Here is a 17,717-nt window from a genome sequence, read left to right as displayed (position 1 = left end):
AGTCTTTAAGAAGAAGTAAGCAAACATCAAGTAAATCTAATCAGAAGTATCCACAAATGGACAAAACATCAAATGAGAAAGAGAATATAACCAAATATGTAGACAGCACTAAAATTTAAGAGATTTTTATGCAAACACATGTGCCAATAAATTAAAAAATAGACAATTTTCTAGGCAATTAATTCAGTGAAATTAGCCACAAAAAGAATAAATCTGATTATATCAATAAGCATGGAAATGTATAAACGATGTCGACAACTCTCAAATGTCACAGCCAAAACATTCCCCATGTCGCATCTGTCAAGCAGAAACACTGGGGGAAAAATGCTGACCAGTTCTCTCCATGAACCGAGAAGCTAACAGACTAAATGAAGTCTTGGCTTATAATTCCCAGTATGCATTAAAGATTAATGCAGCATGGCTGACCGAGTGGGCAGAGCAGCTCCAGGGTGGACAGCTGTGTGGCTCAAGGGTGACAGAAGGGGATGAAGAGGTACAAACTTCCAGTTATAAACTGAATAAGTCACCAAGATGTGAGGCACAGCGTAGGGAATCTAGTCCGTAATATTGACAGATGGTAACTGGACTCACCGCGGTGAGCCTTTTGTGATGTCTATAAATGTCAAATCACAATGTTGTACACCTGAAACGAATAAATTAGATGAATATTGCATGTCAAGCACACTTCGATTAAAAAGAAATAATATATTTTTTCTTTACCAAAAAAACACCACAACACAAAGATGTCAGGAGAGAAGCAGGTGTCTGGAATTTTCTCCTCTGTGGCTGGCAGCCAGCTTTAGCTTTGCCTGGTCTTTGCTGCGGCATAATAAACACCAGGCGTGACTAGGGAGACACATTTCTTTGATTTCCAGAAGGAGAGAAAGTTGACTCCCTGTCACTCACCGCCGCGAGTGGAGAAGTCCTTTAGAAGTCTCCAGCAAACCCATCCTCACTTATACTGGGCCAGAATTGGGTCCAATGTCCGCTTCCGACATGACAGTTACTAGAATGGGTAGAAATCTCTTCGGCCCAACTGGAGTCACACCTGGACGAGATGGCAGCGTCGGGGCATGAACCAAGAGCAAAATGAGGTTTCTTCAGCAGAGGAAAAGAAAAAAGTCGATTCTTGGTAGGCGCGGAACCAACGACGCCCATCGGGCTTGCCTTTCTACTGTTGCCTTGACCCTGACCTCAGCTGTCCTCTCTCTGATCGGCCCTTATCCGGAAGAGTTCCCCAAAGCCCCACTGACCCAAGTTACCACGTGACAAGGACTTTTTTTTTTTTAGATCATGTCACGTTGTGGAGTGGGGTTGGAGTCAGGCAAAACGCAAACCCCGTGAGCAACTATACTAGCTGTAAACTTGCTGCAAGGTCCTGGAAAATTCCCTGACAATGGGAGTGTCTTCCCCGTTCACATCCTCAATGAAACCCACGTCTCTGTTGTTCGGATATCCCTTGCTGTTATCCCCGAATCTGTGCCCCAAACCCCACTAAGTCTGTTCCTCTTCGTTCCTCCTTCTCCTTTTGAAACATGCACGGTAGCCAGATACGTGTGTAAGGTGCGTTGTTAAACAGTTACCCTGAGGATAGGCATCACCCTACCCCTAAGACCCTTTGCAGAGGTGGCTAAGATTCTGTTTCCTTGTTTGTCTGATTGGTATCATGTAAAATACGTGCCTGAGGAAATTAAATTGGGAAGGAGGGTATCAACGTGTTAACTTTGGGTGGCGGGTTTAACAATCACATTTATTACATTTATTTTCTTCTTTGAGTGTTTATTTATTTATTTATTTTTATTTTTTTAACGTTTATTCATTTTTTTGAGACAGAGAGAGACAGAGCATGAATGGGGGAAGGTCAGAGAGAGAGGGAGACACAGAATCTGAAACAGGCTCCAGGCTCTGAGCTGTCAGCACAGAGCCTGACTCGGGGCTCGAACTCACGGACCGCGAGATCATGACCTGAGCCGAAGTCAGACGCCCAACCGACTGAGCCACCCAGGCGCCCCTTCTTTGAGTGTTTTTTTAATGTTTAGTTTTGAGAGAGAGAGAGAGAGAGAGAGTAAAGGCAGGGGAGGAGCAGAGGGGTGGGGGCACAGGACCCGAAGCGGATTCTGCGCTGACAGCAGCGAACCCAGTGGGGGACTTGAACCCGGAAACCTCGAGGCCATGACCTGAGTCAAAGTCGGATGCTCAACCGACTGAGCCCCCCAGGAGCCCCTCTTCTTTGAGTGTTTTTACTCATATTCACTATGACGCTGTTGACAACGTGGATTTGGACAATATAATTTTCATTTTTCTCTGACTAAACTTATTTTGTATTTTGCATTTGTTCCAAGTGGTGGTAAGCCTGTTCTTAGGAAAAAAGCAGAGGCCCTTGAACCTTTCCTCATGGCAAGGGATTTTGTCAAATCTCCAGAAAGTTCAATAAGGACTATGGAAGTCTACAGGCATATCAGCTCTCGGCGGAAATTGTAGATTGGGGCCCCCCCAGTTTCCCAAAAGTGAGTAAACACAAGCAGCTGTAACATGCCCGTGGTCCTATCTGATCTTTGACTCCTCCTTCTGGTTGGCCTGACTCTTTTATTATTTTTTTTTTTTAATGTTTCTTTATTTTTGAGAGAGAGAGAGACAGGGACAGCGTGAGCGAGGGAGGGACAGAGAGAAAGGGAGACACAGAATCCGAAGCAGGCTCCAGGCTGTAAGCTGTCACCCCAGAGCCTGATGCAGGGCTCGAACTCGCGAACCGTGAGATCATGACCTGAGCCGAAGTTGGACGCTTAACCGACTGAACCACCCAGGCGCCCCTGGTCTGCCTGACTCTGGAAGATACACCTCTGTTCCCTGAAGTGCCAGAATGAAATGATCTGGAGAGGTCTGTGCGGTGTGCTTCTGCAGAAACTCGCTAATAGCTATTCATCTCTAAACAGTCTCCTCCCCCCACCCCCGCCCCTTGCTGTGATTTCGTCTAGGGAACAAGGCAGGTGCCCTCCAGCTATGGCATTCAACAGACCCTTCCTGTTTGCTTCATTATCTCTTCTCACTCTCTTCTTGGCCTCAAGTTTTAAGTCACTCACTTATTTCCCCATTAGTGCTGGAAGCGTGTTCTCAAATACTCAATCTGTGCTTTTCAAGCCACAAGGATGGAAACTAAGAGCCAGGAAGCGGTCTGAAGGTGAGGTACCTCCTACCTGCCATACACCTCACTTCCCTAGAGCCAGGAAGGAAATGGGAACCTGTCTCCGCGGAACAAGAATCGTTCCAGGGAAATGGTTATATTCGCAAGGCAGTCTGGTGCCAATCCGGAAATCCAGGGTGCATCACCTCCCAGATTAATGGTCCTGACACAGTTAAACACTTTTTAATGTCACCGACGGTTCCTATGACCCTAGGAAAGTGTTCTATTAAATAGATAATTAAGCTTAAATGTTGCCACCCGGATTTTAATGCCTTCTACGCAACCCTGTCTTGTGTCAAAACACCTATCAGTTCAAGGCAAATTGGTTTGAGCGACGTGAGGAAGATTTGCTGTGAGGGGAAAAGGGAAAGTGCTCTCTTGTGATTGGATTGGAGAAAACGAGGGAAGGAGGAGACATCTCAGCTGCCACCAAAGGTGGGTTTCACCGGGGGAAGTGAACGAACTACCCGTGCCCCGCCGGAGTAAAGGTGTGGAGAGGGGGAAGGATTCTGGAACAGCGGGGAACTGTTCACCTTGGCTACCGGGCAGGTTTTCAGGAAAGGAGGATTTGGTGGAGAACATCAGTCCTGAGGCATCCCCATGGCACACCGACCACTGTGCTCTGACATAGGCACCCTGGTGTGTCCCTTCCCCAGAAGCCTGTTGTCAGGACCAGAAGAAACTTTTGTGCAACCTGTAAAGGCTTATGGAGAGACATTTTACTGCCGTGGCTGAGAGTCAGGGTTCGAGAATCAGGGCCTGCAGATCTTTACCCAGTTCTGCCTCCTACCAGCCTAGTGATCTTGCATAAAATACCTAGCTTCTCGGGGCGCCTGGGTGGCTCAGTCGGTTAAGCGGCCGACTTCAGCTCAGGTCACGATCTCGCGGTCTGTGAGTTCGAGCCCCGCGTCGGGCTCTGTGCTGACGGTCAGAGCCTGGAGCCTGTTTCAGATTCTGTGTCTCCCTCTCTCTGACCCTCCCCCGTTCATGCTCTGTCTCTTTCTGTCTCAAAAATAATTAAAGGTATAAAAAAATTTTTAAAAAAATACCTAGCTTCTTAAGCCTCCATTTCCACATCGGTGTAAGAGGATAGTAATGTCTGCTTCCCAAGACTGTCAAGCATTTATGACGGTGTCCAGCTAATAAGAGCGATGATGATGAGGAGGATGGTGATATTTTCACCTCTCCAACAGATTTCAGTGACCCTCTGGGTAGAGCCTATTATTCAACCTAATGCAAGGCATGAGCCAGGCATAGAACACATCCTTAAAATTTGGTTCCCTTCTCATCTATAAGACGGCGATGAATGTCAAAGCAAAATCCATCGCAGAGGAGAATACGGCATCCGTCCCAGTCCGCTCTGATTTCCTTTGGGATCCAGATGAAAAAAGAATTAAGACTCCGGAGAAAAGAAAAGAAGGATTTAGGAAGAGGAATGGAGCCTAGATGATCTTACCATTCAAGGAGAAGAGGCACTTCAATTTTATTTGGCTCCTGCCGAACTATTTTCCCTTGAGAAGATACTTAAGGAGCTAAATTTAAGTACAAGTGAAATCAGAGACTGGAGAGCCAGCTACTACAGTATTTTTATACCACTTGACTTCCCTAAAGATATTCAGAGACTTTATGGCTTTGGATCATCCAATGGGGAATGCAGTGCTGAACTCTCACTTGAGGTCAACAAAGGTGAGAAAGTTATTCTTCCTACCCCCCCCCCCCACGTTGAGGGAACGATGAGAATTCCAATCTGAGGGTCAATATGACTAACTTTTGTTTCCTCCCGATGCAATCACTAAAATGTGTGCAGATGCCTTAGGGAAAGCTTTGATGTTAGATGATAAAACAAATGGCACATTCAAGAAAGAAACGCTATCGCTTGGTACCGTGAGGTTAAGAAATATTTATGTTCTGTAAATGAAAAGGGAAAAGGGCATCAGATGGTCTGTAAATCAAAATCAGCAAAGCAGGATGGAGAGACCAGACTGGATTTTATTCTCTTTGGGTGTGAATATTTGAGCGTGTGTGTGTGTGTGTAGTTCAAGTGTTGGTGGGCTTGGGCAGGATGGGAATTGGATGCTTATGTTTAGGGCCAAGAGTGCAGGCAAACAGAGGTCCCAAGGCCTATTACGTTTGAACCTCAGGGCACTGAGAGCAGATAAGGGGGCCTCACGAGGGTTCCAAACCCCAGCTTCTCTTGATCACTAGCTCTACCGGGACATCAACACCAATACCTCCAGCAGGACACCAGTATGCATAAAAAATGAAAAGCGTTGCTTCCAGAGTGAGCAGGTGGAAAAGCCTTTGAATTTTAATGTTGGAATTCATTCTTATCCTGTTCCAGGTGACGTGCTGAGTAAGTAAGCTCTTTTCCAATGAAACAATCTGAGGGTTTTCTAGTCCCTAAGAACCATCAGGCTGCTGCAGACAGCCTACATTTCTTCTCTTTCCACAGTGCTTCGGTGTAAAGCTCAGCAACACTTTGGACACGCTGAAGGATTTCAGCCGGTTTACGAACATAAACGGTGCACCTTTAGCGAAAGTACTAGACATTTCCTTTCAAATGTTTTGATTTTTTTTTTCACAAGTAAGATTCTAAGCTACATAGCATTTATTCTAAAAACGTTGTATTAAAATGAAAAAGTCAGGGGTGCCTGCGTGGCTCAGTCGGTTAAGCAGCTGACTTCAGCTCAGGTCCTGATCTCACGGTTCGTGGGTCCGAGACCTGCGTCGGGCTCTGTGCCGACAGCTCGGAGCCAGGAGCCTGCTTCGGATTCTGTGTCTCCCTCTCTCTCTGCCCCGACCCACTCACGCTCTGTCTCTCTGAAAAATAAGTAAACATTGAACAAATATTTTTTAAAAATGAAAAAGTCAATTCTCAAAGCTTAAGTGTCTACAGTGCTGACACCTTAAATCCTCTCTTTCCACAATTTTTCACAAGGGTCATGAAATGATAGAGGGAATTTATAGATGTGGCAGGTGGATGTATTCATGGCAGCATTTCTGACACTCCTAGAAAGGTCTGTGGAGAGGCTTCATGAAGCAAAATTACAAATGTTTGCACGTGTTACTATCAACCACTGTGTAACAAATTACTTCCAAATTACTCATTCAATTTCTGTGGGTCAGGAATTCAGGAGCAGTTATGCTTCATGGGGCTGAGGCAGTGTGTATCAGGAAATTGCAGTGAAGATGTTGGCCAGGCCAGGAGTCATCGGAAGACTGGCTGGGTTGAGGATCCACTTCTAAGGTAGCTCATTCCCATGCTCGACAAGTTCACGTTCATGCTTTGTAGGAAGCCTCAGCTCCTTGCCACATAGACACCACTTTATAGCTGCCTGCAGGATCCTGAAGAGCAAGCTGGAAGCTGCAATATCTTTTATGATCTAATCTTCCAAAATGGCCTCCAAGGATTCCCTATCAGCTGGTATTTACCCCCAGGGCAATCCCTTCTCCTGGGTGAAGGTTGGGCCGAGTAACTTGCTTTAATGAACAGAATTTGGCACGAGTGATGAGGTCTCACTTCTGAGATTCAGTTATAACACACCCTAATTTTTGTTCCTGCTTACACATATTCTCTTTATACCTATCTATCCATCCATCCATGCATAAGTACATCTCGCTATCCATCCATCTATCATCTATTTATTATCTACTTCTCTATCATCTGTCACCACGTTCTTCTGTCTATCTATCTTCCTTCTCCTATTCTCTCTCTCCTTTTCTTTCTTTTTCCATAAACTACAATCCTTACATGGCAGCCAGAACTGCCACTGGGTGACATTAGGAAATCTGAGTGAAAGTACAATGAAGGAAGAAGCAAGGAATCACACACTCTGAAGGAAAGAGGTCACCTCAGAGAATGGCAAGCTTTCCGGGATGTAGTTTCTGTTAACCGGTTCCTTTGTCAGGAAAGGAAAAGCTTCAATAACTGTTCAGTTTTTATATAAACTCCACTAGATTTATTATTTGTAGCGTATTTTAGGTTTTGGTTTTGCTTCGTTTTTAGTATGATCAATTAGATATGAAAATCTTCAAACTAAAGAGTGTTCTTGGCAAGATCCCCAGGGACCTGCACATTGCAAAACCCAATTACAGGCCCTCATCATCCTTCACTGTCGGCAGCATTATCATAGCTGGTCATGCCATCGTTCTGGAAACATTTTTCCTTCTTTTCTTCCGAGACACCACACGCTACTGGTTTTCTTCTTGGCTCACAAGGTATTCCTTCCCGATCTTCATGTCTGCATCTACACATTTCCCAACCTCTAATAGTTGGAATAGCCTAGAACCCAATGCCTTGGCTTTACCTGCATCTATCTATATGCTGAAAATTCCAGCTGCATAGCCCTCCATGCTGATAATTCCAGCTGCGTAGCCAAAGCAGAGATCTTGCCTTGAAACTCTGGTCTTATTTACACACCTACTTTCTTGATAATTCCATTTTGACGATGACAAGGACCTTGAATTCAACATTCCCAAACTAAACCCCCGATCTTGCCCCAACTACCAGCTTACATTACATCTTTTCCTCTCCTTCCATCTCGCTTGATAGCAATGGGGTAATTCCAGTCACTGAGTTTTGTTTGCCCATGGAAATCATCTTCAGTTCTTTGCATCTCTCATGTATTCCACTGATCCCATTAAAAAACACCTTCAGCTCTACCTTCAAAATATACTCAGAAGCTGACCACTTCTCACCACCATTACTACCACTGCCCTTGTATAAGTCAAGATCATCCTTCACCTAGAGTCTCAGGATCCACCACTAAAATCGTCTCTCTGATTTTACTCCTGTGCCCTCACAGTCTATTTTAGAAATAGTGGTTGGGGCACTTGGGTGGCTCAGCCAGTTAAGCGTACAACTTCAGCTCAGGTCATGATCTCCTGGTTTGTGAATTCGAGCCCCGCCTCGGGCTCTGTGCTGACCGCTCAGAGCCCGGAGCCTGCTTCGGGTTCTGTGTCTCCTTCTCTCTCTGTCTCCCCACCCCCCCACTTGTGCTCTGTCTCTCAAAAATAAATCAAGGTAAAAAAAATTAGAAATAGTTGTCAATGTAATCCCTCTAAAACATTTTATATCGTATCCGTTTGCAGGTCACAAGTACTCAGGGGCTTCCTGTCATACTCAGGTAATTGGCACAGCCCTTCAGTGACGGGATGGTCACATGGTCCAGCCTCGAAACACCTCTCTGAACTCAATTGTTGCCAAATTTACCTTGTTGTTTTTCCCTCACAACACTACACTCTCCCCTCAGGGCTTTGAACTTGCTCTCCTCTTCCCTCTGGCAGAAATGTCTCCCTTGGACCTTGCAAACCTTTACATAAATGAGTCTCTATTTGAGAAAGTTTTCCTCCTCAGCCCTCCTTTATTTCCTTTAACCAAACTTATTCTCTAATGTAACCCTTTAGATAGTATGATTTCCTGCTTATGTTACTTATTTATCTGCTTGTTGTATTGTTGTTGTTTTTTCTGTCTCCGTCTGCAATGTATTCCACATAAAAGCATTTGTTCGTCTGTTTCATTTGACTGGTATATCCTGTTCGAATAGAATGGACTTGTGGACTTGATATCTAAAATATATCTGTTGAATGTGAGTATCAACTTCGCAATGATACAGATCTATCATCTATCTATCTATCTATCTATCATTATCTATATATCTTTCATCTATCTATCTATCTATCTATCTATCATCTATCTATCAATCATTATCTATCTATGTATCTGTAAAATCACCACAAAATGTAGAATGTTAACAAACCCCTACTGCTGATGAATATTATGTGGGCCAAATAGCCATGAGGCCCCTCACAGGCAGGCAGTGAAGATGCACAGAGAACACCTTGTTCCTTTACCTTGCTCTTTCTGAACCCAGGATTCTCACTCCTGGGAAGCCTGCTCCATAGATTTTCAGGAGAAAGGTGAAAGACTTTTGTTTGATCATCTCTGCTAGTAACTATCTGGGCTTCTGTTTGAAAAGCTTTGACATCAGGTGTGGTTAATTTAGATCACGTCTCCTGGTTAATTTTGATAATCTCATAAACGTCTGAGATAAGAAATCTCGGATACGCTAGAGAGAATTTGAAAAGGACCATTTAGAAGCGGAGGACCCTTGGAGGACCCAGAACATTTGATTCGCCACAGGGATGCTACTACAGGAAATGGGGTCTTACCCCCATTCCCATGCCCAAGCTTTGTCTGGGCTTGGAAATCTGGGGGGGCGGGGGTGGGGTGCAGAGCTTACAGGAAAGTGTCAAGCCGGCTCGCTGGTGACCGTTTCATTTAGTGTTGTAATTAACTATCAAGAAACGACTATGGAAGTATCTTAACAACTGCCACTAGTGACTACTAGCCTAAGTAATGAGGGTCAGAAAAAAGCCCCAGTGGAGGTGTATACTGAGCTTTTGTTCACCGATGTATCCCAGAAGGAAAGGTCAGCGAAAGGGCATAGTGTAAGACAGGAAATGAGGCATGCATCCAACATCACCAGAGCCCAAATCCTGAGCCATCCCATGCTTATTAAAATCCAATTGGCTGAAATAATGAAAATATAGCATGACTTCCACCGACGGGGAGTTTGGACGGCTCTTCCAAAGGCAGACAGGCAGAAATCTGAGAAGAGACGCTCCAGCATCCTTCTCTTCAACACTGGCTGGTGTAGGAGCACAGCTTCTGGCCAGTCCTGCAGAGGCCAAATGAGGGATTTGTGGAGCCTCTTCCAGGTAAGGTATGAGTTAATGGGCAGAAAGGAGTTGTCAAGACCCCTCATCTATTTTCCTCCTGAGTGACACCCTTGGGGGGAACATGCCCTTTCCTACTTTTGAGAGATACGCAAATGAGATCTTTCTAACGCAGTCTGAATGTGGACATTAATAAAAAAAATTACTGAAGAACAGGACGCAGCGGAAATCATTGATATGACATTGCTCCTTGTCATTGCTCTGGTCCAGGCACAAGAAATGTCATTTGGGTTCTTTGGGACATATCTGTCATTCAGAGAATTTAGGTATATATATATATTTTTAAAAAATTTTAAGTTTATTTATTTTGAGACCGAGAGAGAGAGAGAGAGAGAGAGAGAGAAAGAGCAGGGGAGGGGCAGAAAGAGAGTGAGAGAGAGAATCCCAAGCAAGTGCCACACTGATGGAGCAGAGCCTCACGTGGGGCTTGAACCCATGAACCAGGAGATCATGACCTGAGCTGAAATCAAGAGTTGGACTGAGCCACCGGGCACTCTGCATTTAAGTCTGTTTTAAAAAGAGGCCGCATATTTTGCCCATCTTTCAAAACTTAAGTGAATAAAAAACGGAGATTAACTCCCTGAAACACTACGATAAACTGATAACTGTCTAATTTTGTTACAGATGATTTGTTTTCTGCAAATCTCAACCTTTTCCTGTAGTTCACGGTCTTACCGAGAGTGTCAAAAAATAATTCTTAAAAATTATATATCATTTATCAGCTCTGTGTGTGTGTGTGTGTACATCTGAGTTTGTCATGGGGGTTTTTCATGCAGGAGTCAGTATTAACTTATCTATTATCCTTCAAGGTCATCTCAGGCATCAAATGAGATATTAAGAGTGAAATTAATTGTACCCTCTAAAATATTGAGCCAGAAAATATGCTGGGCTTTTTTCCTTATGGTGATAAGAGGCTGCACATGGTTAGAATGGAAGGAGGGACAATGAGAAACTTTTGCCTCAAAGAAAAGCTAAAACAGAGGTGCTAGTCTGAGTGAAAATCCACAAGCATGAGCCGGGCACCATTGACCAGGACGTCAGAAATGACAGCCGCCTTTGACTCTGGCAGGTCCTAGCAACCTTTGTCCCCATCCCTTCTCTTCAGGGTGACTTTTCTCTTCGGGAGATGTTAACTGGCTTGGGGGAGGGGGTGAGGACAGGCACAGACGCGTGACACTTAACTTTCATCAGCTGTCCCTCCTAAATGGATCTCAAGGGCTGCAATGCCCTCTAATGACATTAAAATGACTGCAAACCCTGATTTGCTTCTCTCCACATTTAGGAAGCTTCTCCTAGACATTTTCCGGCCGTCCCACAGGGTTTTCTAATATTACATTTGCTTGTCTCCAGTGCCATGTGCTGGTGGAGAAGAGCCAGAGGGCTTTCACACTAAATATAGTCTTCTAAAAATCCATGACACTTGACAAATGGGTTAAAATTTAAGTCCTTTCTACATTTTAGGAGAGAATATTTAGCTGATTACATACTGTAGCCTAAACAAATACTGTAAGACCTTGAGTTGGCGGTTTGGAAGAAAATCATTCTCGTTCCTTCTATGCTTTAATAACATGATACCGAGCTGGCAAGCTAAATGGCAGTAAATCGGAAAGAGACTCTGTAATGAGAACCAACAAACCCACGCCACATAATGAATTGTGCAGAGACCCTCCTCCAGGAAGCCTCCAGGCTTCCAATATAATGGAAGCCACTGTTACTAAACAGCCTGGCTTGTGGTTTTTGCTTCCCCACAGAAAAAGAAGGCTATTAGCGAAGCTGCAATGGAAACCATTTATAAATGGAAGCACTCACCCCTGCGGCGTGTTCCCAGCTTCCTCCGTGATTCCAGCATCTTACCTTCCTTATTCTTTACAATTGTGACTTCATGCCATGAATCTTGGCACATTCCTGAGAAATCGCTCTTCCTATGCAGTTCTGTCTTATGAATGAAGGTTGCAACTCTCTTACTTGCTGGTGTCAGTTGCTGTGGATTAAATGCAACATGATTTTAACAATATGTGACAGCTAACAGAGAGGGGATTTATAGAATGTATCCTGGGAATCCATCCTGTGTCATTAAATATGGGGTCTGCCGTGAGGCTGTTAGTCAATGGCCACTGTAGATTGCCAGCAGAAGCAACATTTGCAACGTGGCCCTTAATTTATGATGTTGTTAATGCCTCGGGAACTTTTTAAAGATAGATTATGTTACTGAGTTATTCGTGTCGCTGTTGTTAATGTCCCAACTCGCTTTGTTCACTTTTGAATGCCGGTATTCTGCAAAATAGCCACACGCAAGTGGGTCCACAAAAATAGGCAACCATCTTGGGTTATAAAACTCCAAACCCCTAAGTCCTGGCGGCAACCAGCCAAATGTCAATGGTACATTCCCCCAGAATCTTCTAGAAGTTGTTACACATGTTTAAAGTGTGGCCATTGCTCTTTTCTCAGTGATGTAACTAAAATGTGGCGTTTCTCACAAGACAAAGGGATCATGACAAGAACATCAAACGATGGACATCACGATACACAATGAGTCCTTCACCTGGGAAAAAGGTGGGGTCATGCCTGGGACTTCTCTTCTGTCACGCTCGTGCTTCTGGAGCCAAATGTGTAAGCACTGGCATTAGTGAGCCCAACCTTTCTCTCCATTCCACTGAGGAGGGTTTCTCTGGCCACATCCAGCAGTTACATTGACCGGAAAATTCCGAAACTCATCCTTTTCAAGGGCCTTTATATTTTGCTCTCATCGTCTTCTCAAGTTCCTTCATTTGTCAAGAAGGCAGTCACTCCTTTCTGAAAATTGAATGGGTGAACCTAATGCATTAATCATGTTTCTCCCCCCATTGGAACTTGAGAGACTTTTTGTGGGAATTTGTTTGCTATTTTCAACAACAGATTGATTAATCAATTTTCCTCTCTTGCTATTCTGTGATTTATGATTTGTTTTTGTAATGCCTTTTGAATTCTAGGTCGCATCAGCTAAATTATATTTTTGGATCCTAACAAAGCATTAAATTACATATTAAGAATAAAGCAGCTCTCCCTGTTCATCATATCATGACTCATGCTCACCTTTTTTTTTGTTTTGTTTTGTTTTGTTTTGCAAAGGGGCAGGAGGGTGAGCACAAGATGGAAAGACCCAGAACATTTGCCTCCTTAGGAGCTCAGATACTATCTTCTCCCCCATTGTGGCCTCACACCAATCTCCTGAGAATGCTGACACGTTTGCCTGGCTCTGTGTTCTTTCGAGGAAGTTATAAAGGCAAATGAGCAGATTTGGGTGTCCTTCCGAAAGTCCTCAACATTCCTACAGATCTTCCCTGAGGGCGGGCTCTGAGCATAATTAAGCATCCCAGTGCCCCCACAGATTGGAACTTGCCCTATTTGTGACATCTCTCCCTTGGGCTTCTTCCAAAGACGTTCTCCCTGTGTCCCCCCCTGTGTCCCCGGCCTTCTCATGGCATAACCATGTGAATGTTGCTACTCACCTCCCAGGGGGGCTTGATAGAAACATTGAGATCTACAGGCAAATCAGTTCAAAGAAATGACCAGAAATCCATTAAAGGTGGGTCCTGATCCTATAAAATTACCTAACTTCAGAAAATTTGCATGCTTTATTTACCCCAAATGAAAGAGGTATGAGATAGGGAGCAATCTACATGAAAATATCAGGCCCCCAGGTAAAATCATTTTCCGATTCTGCCAGTTTGCACTGAGTTCGACTGATTACTTCAGTTTTCCTGCTTCCCTGGGATATCAGTCAATATTTTTCCTTTGAAAGTTGTATGTGAGGGTAATAAATAAGTCAAGATTTTTCCATTGCTATTTAGATTTACTGTGGACCCAGCATCAACATAGACCCAATTCTGTTGTAAGCTCACAACGCCTCAGAGTATTATCACTGTAGCCTCCATGTAAAACATAGGTCACATTTCCTATATAATTTTTATATAAAAGAACATAGAACGCACTTGATTCCATTTGAGATTCTCTGCCAATGATGTAATTTCTAAATGCAACTTATTTTATTTCCTTGCCGTAACATTTGCTTTTGAGTTATACATGGAGAGTTGCTGTATCCTGGAAAAAGCTTGGCTTGAGAAGCAGGAAGCATTGGGGTCTAATCAATATACAATGGCAATCATCACTGTATTGCAAGTTTCAAGTTTTATCATCAATAAATTAGGAATACTGCCAACACATACAATGGTGAAATAATTAATTAGATAGCTTTTCTATAATCATTAGTGTCACAGAATAATCAATGTTTTGTTGTTGTTATTATCAATAGGAATCATTTTCCCCACCCAAGTTGTGAATACATGGAGATAATAAGCCAGGTGAGTGACAGGGGAGACCAAGATTACGCCACTGGTATTATAGTAGCTGTGTTGATGTTTTGGGTTTGTGGCATAAGTAGACTCAGGCATAAAGGAGCAGAAGACTTCTGCTTTCTTCCAGGGAAGACAGAGCTGAGCCAGTGAAAGGTGGAGAAGGAATGTGTGCCGCCTGTCGTAGATGTGCCCCTGTAGATCCTTTCTTCCCCTTCTCCACCCTGCTCACTCTTAGAGGCTGATCTGAATGGATTGGGGGTCAGCCATCTTCTTTGTTGGGTTTAGCCAATGAGGAAAACAATGAAGAAGTCGAAAAGGAATAGAGATAGGCCAGCGTATTTGTTACCCTGATTTCCTCCTGGTCAACCCAGTTAGTGTAGTCCCCTCACTGAAGGTTGTCTTAATTACTATACATGGTTAATTAATTATACATTAATTAATTATACCTGACTGTACTGGTCAGGGTTCTCTAGAGAAGCAGAGCCAATAGGTTTGTGTGTGTGTGTGTGTGTGTGTGTACATGTAGGCATGTGTGTGTGTGGGGGGGGTAGATGATAGATTGATAGATGATAGATAAATAGATCTCTCTATATTTGTGTGTGTGTGTGTGTGTGTGTGTGTGTGTGTATACAGAGAGAGAGAGAGAAAGAGAGAGAGAGAGAGACAAGGACAGAGAAAGATTTTAAGGAATTAGCTCACAAGATTGTGGCAACTGACAAATCCAAAATCTGCAGGGAAGGCCCACAGGCTAGACACCCAGGTAAGCATGGATGCTTCATTCTCAAGTCCAAGGGCCATCCAAAGGCAGATTTCTTTCCTCCTTGGTGGATGGCTGTCTTTTCAGGCCTTCAACTGATTGGAAGATGCTTACTCATCGGTTGGAAAGTTATCTGCTTTACTCAAAGTCTTCTGATTTGAATGTTAATTCAACTAAACAATACTTACACAAAGACCTCAAGGCCAGTGCTTGAACAAAAGCTGGGCCTCCGCCTAGCCAAGTTGATACATAAAATTAACCATGACAATTGCTCTCCTGCTGGTTCCAGTGACCATTCCCTCCCACCCGGTCTTCAGGACTAAGGATAACTATTGGCCCACTACAAGGTCCAGATGTTGTTGTGCTCTCACTTGTGGCTTCCCTATGCTCCAGCCTCTACAAGGAGTCGCATTACATGCCAAACCTTCTCAAATAACTGTATTTTTCATGTACCATCTGTTTTTCTTTGAACTTATCAGCAGTATAATAACTGGTATTAGAGGAGACCCCAGGATACAGACACTTGACATGAAATTCTGAGGTTGGATTGGTCATATATATAATCATGTATAATAAAAGGAATGCATGACACAGTTTTATGTAATATGAGGTATAATCTCTGTGTGGGAGGATGGAAAATGGGTGATTTATGCCATGCGGTGGTCACATTTAATTCTAATTATCACTGGGGTAGCATGGGATGAAGTGCCGTTGAGGTCAAGGTGAGAGTAGCTCAAATAGTCATGCAGCTTAATTGCAGAGGAACAAAAAAATAGAGAGCATACACCGAGAGAAAGAGAAGCGAAAACTCTGGGCATGCGCTTACAGAAGCTTGAGGAAAACCCGGGGCCTTCCACAGCAACTCTGAGACCCCTCATCTCCAAGGTGGCTTATGAAGAAGTCACACGTGACTATAGCTGAGGGACAAGTCCAAGAACTGACTATAAGGTGTTTTGTTCATGGTTTTCATTGACTCAGAAAGTAGAGCCTGAGACCAGGGCTCTTATGCAGGTAGTTTATTTGGGGAACAACCACAGAAGTCAAAAGAAGGGTAGGGAAAGAATGAAGGATGGAAGGAGAGAGAGCCAACAGAGAGGTACATAGTATGGTGGTCATGGCTGAGAACCGAGGCTTAGTCCCACGGCATTACAGAGCCTTGCAGGAGGCTCCTCAGAAATTATCCACTCAAGAGATAAAAAGATGGAGCATTTAGACACAAACCCCATTGTTTCCACCAGTAAGCAGTTTCCAGAAATTCCATGTTAGCACATTCATGAGTATCAGGCTTACCTAACCCCACAGCACCCTACTTTGTACCTCATGGAAGCTTCAGGCAGAAAGAACACTTCTGGATGTTGCTTTGGGATTCACCTCCATGATCGCCCTGAAAAACTGGAGTCCAACATGGTGAAGGCCAAGTGAATCTTCGTTCCACACTGAATCATCAGAAGCAAGACAGGCAAAATTACCAAGGCAATCCACAATATTAATCAGAGTGTTAAACAAAAAGGGTGTATGATTTAGGGGAGAAGAGCACAGGATGCCCAGTAAAATTTGAATTTCAAAAACACTACAAACTTTTTCATGGAAGTATGTTCCATACAACATTTAACAAAAAAGATTTGTGTTTGTTTGAAATTGCAGTCTAATTGGGCATCCTGTCATTTATCTGTCACCCCTACACCTGTGGCAGTGGCAAAATAATAATAATATCTCATGAAATGAGGAAAAAAAGATTGCCAGCCTTTTCAAGTCCTGCTTTATATATACTTACGTGGACATCCAGAGACCTCCAATGAAACAGTGGTTCACTAATCAGAAGGATACATTGGTGTTCTTTATCAGATAGGTCCCAGCTGGACCCTGGATCCAGGCTAAGGTTATTTTCTTAGTACCAATTATAGAATTCACATTTAGCTCCTTGAAGCATTGAATGAAGGATAGTATGAGGGTCTAATGGAAGCCTCCAGAACCAACTGTATGTACATCAAGATATAAACCCAAAGCATCCTTACATCCCTGAGGAATTTCCAGAAATCACTGTTAACTTAAAGACAAATTCCTACCATGTCCTCATTTGCCTGGCTAGCCACCTTTACACATGAAAGATGTGTGGCAAAGGGTGACTGTTGGTTATCACAAATTATATCAGGGGAGTGTAGCCTCTGACCCTTGGCCTATAGCCACTAATACAGAAATCCTTAACAGGAAGTGAATTCAGAAGCACTTCACAATTACATAGACAACAAAAACAGTTTCCTTGGTTTATTTCAAGATTATGTTCACTCTCCTGTTCTTTGCCAAAATATAGCCCAGAGGAAACTTGATGAGCTTGACATTGTCTATAACGGTTCTTTACACTGATAACATTATGCTAACTTGACCCGGTGAATAGGAAGCTATAAGCACTCAGTCATTTGAATAAGCCTGCCAGAGGAGGGAGATAAACCCCGTGAAATTTTAGATCCTGACATGTTGGTAAAATTTGCAGAGCTACAGTGGCCAGGGAAGTGTTTAGATACCGATTCTAATCAAACAAAAGGCAGGTGACTTCACCATGTTCCCTCCACAAAATACAGTAAAACCTTGGTTTGCAAGCATAATTCCTTCCGGAAACATGCTTGTAATCCAAAGCACTTCTTTATCAAAGCAAATGTCCCCATAAGAATTCATGCAAACTCAGATGAGTCATTCCATGACCCGAAAA

The sequence above is a fragment of the Panthera tigris genome, chromosome A2, assembly GCF_018350195.1.
Source record: "Panthera tigris isolate Pti1 chromosome A2, P.tigris_Pti1_mat1.1, whole genome shotgun sequence".
Taxonomy (NCBI): domain Eukaryota; kingdom Metazoa; phylum Chordata; class Mammalia; order Carnivora; family Felidae; genus Panthera; species Panthera tigris.
The sequence above is the reverse complement of the archived record's forward strand: the minus strand, read 5'-3'. Positions refer to the sequence as shown.